The sequence below is a fragment of the Microchirus variegatus genome (assembly GCF_963457635.1).
Source record: "Microchirus variegatus genome assembly, chromosome: 23".
NCBI classification, from domain to species: domain Eukaryota; kingdom Metazoa; phylum Chordata; class Actinopteri; order Pleuronectiformes; family Soleidae; genus Microchirus; species Microchirus variegatus.
This window is the reverse complement of record NC_139824.1, coordinates 8,532,262-8,538,261: the sequence shown is the minus strand read 5'-3', so window position 1 is coordinate 8,538,261 and position 6,000 is coordinate 8,532,262.

Here is a 6,000-nt window from a genome sequence, read left to right as displayed (position 1 = left end):
GACACTCCTGTACTCTCACTCACGACTCAAATAAATAGCAGTTTTAGGGGTGAACTCGTTTCCATCATATTGTGTGATAGAGTCATTTTTATTATCCGTAATAGTAAATCTCATTTTCCCTTCTGAAACATTCTTGTTGTGAAAAAATCTACTCAAAACAGAAGCTCCACACTTTCAGGAGAAATGAGTTTTGGAGCGAGCCGAGCGGGTCAGCGGCTCTTGAGCTGGAAAACGTTCATCGACTTGGCTATCATCATATCACACTGAACTGCACCGTCTGTGCAGAGGCCTGTGACTTTGGGGAGGAGGAACTATAGAGCTGATGTGAGTACTTATAAAGCATTTTAATGCAGTTGCTTACCCACCGTGTCAGGCAAGTGACTACAGGAGAAAAACTGAGTGCAAACATGCCATGAATAAATACAGTAATTGACCTGTGTGGTGTTTTCTCTGATGCTCTGATAATATCATTTGACTATTTTTTCTTCTGAGTCCTCAGATTTGTTTTTGATTGTAGAGAAAGTCTATAACGTTTTATGAAATCAATGAACAGCTTTATATTTGTTGGCAACTTTGCTGAAGAACCTGCCATGCACCACTTCTCAGATGCTCCGGTCTGACGATCATCTGACGATCATCTGCTCAGAACAGCTTTGTCTCACTATATTTATTTTTTTGGCCAGTTCTTTTTCAGTAAACTAAGTTTTGAACAGATAATATTTGTGTTCCACATTCAATTTGAGTGGAACGTTTCAAAATTGAAAGCCACAAAGTAATTTAACCCTTTAAGGTACTACTCAACCATTTGGTCGACCATACTTTAAGTACCTTAAAGTGAAAACTGCATCAAGCTGAACTCACTAACCTTTAATGTGACTTGTTCAGAATGTTGTACTTTATGAATTATGCAAACCAGGTTTATTATGAACAGACGTCTCAACCGTTTGGTAGAGGCCTGTATCTGAAATACAGTAGGGTCTAATAAAAAATAAAATATATATATATTGATTGTCGTTATTGTTATCATAAGTAAATAAAATTAAATAAAAAAAAATGCAAAGAAATAATTTTTCATTTGCTTTTTTCTTGGTGCATACCTTAAAGGGTTAATTTTACAAGGTTTAAGGTCTGGGACCATACACCGTATATAGTACGCTAGAAATGAATGTAATCTCCGGGTCTGCTGGCAACAGAATTTAGACACTTGAGCTATTAAGAGCTAAAATTAAATGTGTATTTAAATTGGAAATATTGGTCTAATGTTTCTCCGGTTTCCTCCCGCAGTCCAAAAACATGCAGATTTGGGGATTAGGCAAATTGGACACTCTAAATCAGGGAAGCCAGGGTGAAATTGGACAGGGGGCCAGATTTTTTTCAAGTGAGACCTCAGGGGGCCGGATTACACTTTCAGACCGAACAGGCCCAACACTGACTCAACATGTGGATAGGTAGACTATTTGAAATTATTCATGAAGGCCTACACATCAAAAAGAAATAGCATTGGCACCAAAATAGCCTCACAATGAGGCCTAAAATCACAGCAGCAGGAGACAGTTGCCCTCTAAAAATGCAAGATTTTCCTATCCATGCAAGTAGTCATAGTTATAAATTAGAAATGCAACAAAACACATTTTCTTTAAATAACACAAGTGTAAACTGTTGATTTTATTATATTTATTGAAGGTTTGCACGTGAAAAGTCATTTACGTCACGATTATTTATTACGATCCGTTTGTCAGTCAAGTTATTAGGTTGTCAGTTAGTTATAAGATGATACTCATACAAATACCACAACCACAGACATATTCAGCTGACAGTTACCACACACCACGGCTTATTGAAAAGTAAACAATAGCAAACGATCGCTTGTCCGCACCGGCCGGCTATTGACAAAAGAACGTAAAATAAAAATAAATGTTACGCAACAATGACGTCAGTAATCCATAATATGGGCCTAAACTAAGATAATACAATGGTTTTCATAATTTTTATATCTCTATTAACAAAGAAAATACTTAATTTGTAGCGTACTCGTTCCGCTGCTTTCGGCGCCATCTTTGTTATGTCAAAACACGCAATGCATTCTGGGTAGCCCTTGCTCCCAAGGGTGGTCTCGGAAAATCTCAATATTGAGGGCGATACAGCACTTAAACTCGCCCCTCAACTTAATTTTTCGGAGACAGCACTTGCACTAGAGGGAGCGCACATTTTTTAGATTGAGGGTTAAGATTGAGGGTTAAGCAAGGAATTGGAATTCACCCTAACAGTCTCTTTCATCACTTCATCTTGAGGGCGAGGTCTGTCTGTGTCAGAAAAGTTCACACAACAGCAGGAGAATAATGTGAAACACTGGTTTTGAGGCACCTGGTGTAACAGCAGGATGAAAGCAGCTGGTGAAGAGCATTTGGAGGAGTCTGTAAATGTTAAAAAAATAAATCCTAACAATTTCATTTAAAATGCTGCTGTAGGACTGTGTCAGTATTGGTTGCTATAGCAACAAAATGTTCAAATGAAATAATTTGCTGCTGGCAGAATAGTTACTACGGTTACTGAGAACGCAGTGATCACTGTAGCAGTTATTAATCCATCTGCACTGAGAAAGTGCTCAGGTCTTACGTAAAGGAGAGAAAAATACAGCGTCATCGTCCTCGATGTTAAAGAACATCAGAATCTATCGTGTGAGAGAGGTTTTTTTTTAGTGCAACGTCAACACTCGGGGGTTTGCACGACAACGACAGCAGAGCAGAGATAGACTGAGGCGAACAGAACGAACGCAAAGGACACGACCGTCAATATTGTTTGTCCCAGTTTAATTTCCTCAGAGATATATTAACTGATCTCATTGCAAGGGTAACATCTCTCAACGAGACGCTCACTGGTGCCAACTGCATGTGAGCGAAATCCAAGAAGATGAGGCGTGATGTAGTCGGAGAGACACAACGTTAAAACAGAAGGGGGGGAATCAGATGTGAATAAGGGCAGAAACCAGCTTCAAATAAGCTTGAACTATGGCACTAATGACGAAAAGTGTGTGGCATCTTGAATGAACCCATTTGCTTTTAATCTCTAGGTTTTTGTTGTAAGTGTAAGATGACAGTTGGGGAAATAGCCTGAGAGCTATTCTGTGCAACAGCCATTTGACAGCTCTGTGGCAAGCGTGTAGGAAAACAGCATTTATTAATTAAAAAAAAAAAATGTTTTCTCAGATATTTCAGCAGAGGAAGGATAAAGATGCCGGAAAATGAAGTGTAATATTTAAATTTGCACATTTAGCAATCAATTATTTCCACGTTGGCCTTTTTCACCATTCGATAATAGCCGCTATCAAGTCAAGCTTGTTTCCCCCCCTCATCTGATCTGATAATGAGAATAAGAGGGACTTTGATCTCACAGCGTATTCCTCGCAAAGGATAAAAAATGCAAATAACAGTTTCAGATCAGAGTTAGAATTACACAAGAGTCAGATCAATTGCTGATTTACTCTGAGCTTGAGTATACAGATGGCGGGATTTCAAACGAGGATTTGGTGGATTTTCGACCTTATTACATGTCAGTGTGCTGAAAACGATATAGATATTGTGCTTTCACACAGATTTTTTATATTTTTTTGCAAAACGTAGCAGAAGAACACGGAAAGGAATATTACGTGTAAATAGCAATTTCGGATACTGCTGTTTTTCGTTCAGCATCAGATTCATCTATCAAGTACAAATCCTTTCATATCCCTGATTAAATGTCTTTGACTTGAACTTAAATGATTTTGCAAGCAAACAAACATGTAAATAATTCAATCTCATATTCAGGTCAGGCCGTGATTGTCTGAGGATAGAAATACTTTGGACTTTAGCCGCTAAATTAAATCAACTGTCTATCGTAATTAATTCCTCACAAGGTGTAACTCCAGTCTGGAAATGAAACGAGCAGCAGGAGAAATTAAATATTGATTGATATTGACTGGTATCACACAGTGGAAATTACAGTCGGAGCACACTTACTCTGACATCTTATGTGCAAAATGTGAGCGTATCTATACATTTTGGACGTCCTCACTCACAAGTGTTGGGTTAATTAGTCAGCGCTCAGTTCAGTGAGCCCATATTTACCAAAAGAAGCATTAACCCTTAGCGCTCACACGGCACGAATCGTGGGAATAATACATAACTCCTTATATGGACATCCTGTGTGTGTTTATAGGTCACATATTCAGGCTTTGAACGTGTGTGGGTTGTTCATCTTCTTAGGTGTTTTTTTTTTTTGTGAACTGTGATGTATTTTCAAATTTCATAAATTCATTACAATTTGAAACATTTTGAGTACGTTTTGCTCAGGTGTTTTTATAGTTATAGTTGGTGAAAATATGCTGAAAAAAGGACAGATGGACATCCTGGGGGTGTGTCTTTTATAGGTCACATATTCAGGCTTTTAAAAAATGCATTTTTTTTTTCATCTTCTTATGTGTTGATGCGTCAAATGTATGTAGTCGTGATATAAAGTAGCACTAATTCTGCACAAAATATTTCACAAAATAGAATTATTCTTTTCTTTTTGTTCATAAAAACGAGCCAAGTGAAATTGGGAACTGTGACGTATTTCCAAATTTCACAAATTCAATAAAATTATTATTTTTCATCAGATTGCCTAAGTTGTGCTGAAAAAAAGGATGTGAGAATATCTATATTGAACATTCTTATATCTGTATATACTGTACGTTTTAAAGCGGACTGGAAAAAGTTCCAATTCCAGACGAAGCTATTTTTAAACATTGTTAAAACAATGTTTTGATAATGAGTAGCAGTGCATCCACCGTTCCAGAGGGGGGAGCTGCACTTCTGAGAGTGGGTGTGCTGAATATGTCACTTCCTGGTACTGGCCAATCACAAGACAGTTGGGAAGCCGGGGTGAGAGTTGAGTCTGAAATCTCGAAAAGAGGATTTCTATCGGCTCGTTTAGAGCAACTAAGAGGTTTTTGACCATAAAAACAAGTAACATAACTAACATATATGTTCAACAGGACCACTCTATGTGAGCTTTAACATAGTAATGGAAAAAAGCAGCATAAATGTTCTGTGTTCTAAAGGTTAACAAGCTAAATCTTGCGAGATGAACTGTTGGTGTTGGTGACGTGGGTCATTTTAAAAAGGCTAAAGCAAAGGTCAAAACTGGATCCATAAACGAGGAAGTGTTAAAAATCCACACTCATCTTTGCTATAAAAAGGTCCAATGAGAGATCCATTAAAAGCCAGACTCAATGAATGTTGGCATGCTGCAAACTGATTCCAAAACAGCAGTGGCTGATGGAAGCAAATCAAAATCCAGTATTTACCGCAACAAATTAAAACGGCGTTTGGCTTTTTTCCCTGAAAATAACAAGAGAGGATTGATACTGTTCTCATATCTGTGTGTACAGAATGTGGAAATGTAGCCAGGAGGTGATTAGCTTAACGGGCTGTGTTATAAAAAAAAAAAAAAGAAGAAGAAATAAAATACACCCACCGATTCCTTTAAAGCCTGCAAATTATATCTCATTTAATTTCCTATACAAATGACGTGAAATGGTTTTAAAGGGGGGGTTATATATACATGCAGCCACTGTTTCTTGGTAAACAACAGCTTGCCACTGCAACTTTCTACTGTCATCACAATGAAATCGCCAGAAAAGCCAGTGCTACAGATTCAATTGTTTATTTTTTTAAATCATGGTTTGTTTTCACTGTATGCTGCAGATGTTCAGTTTGCCCTCGCCTCCGAATAAAAACAAGGAATGGAAATAAAACCGCAAATACTAAAAGTATAAGACTGAGGCATGACAAAGGCTAATGCAACACAGTTTTCTATTTAATGAAAATAAATCTTTTGTGGGTTGTTGTTTTTTCCGTTATTTGGACAAACATGTCTTACATTACCCAGGAGTTTTGCCTGCTGTTGCCATGGTGAAGAAAGAAGCAGGCAGAGGTTTGAAAGGAGATGGCAAACTCACAATGCTGCATTGTTCCAGATGTG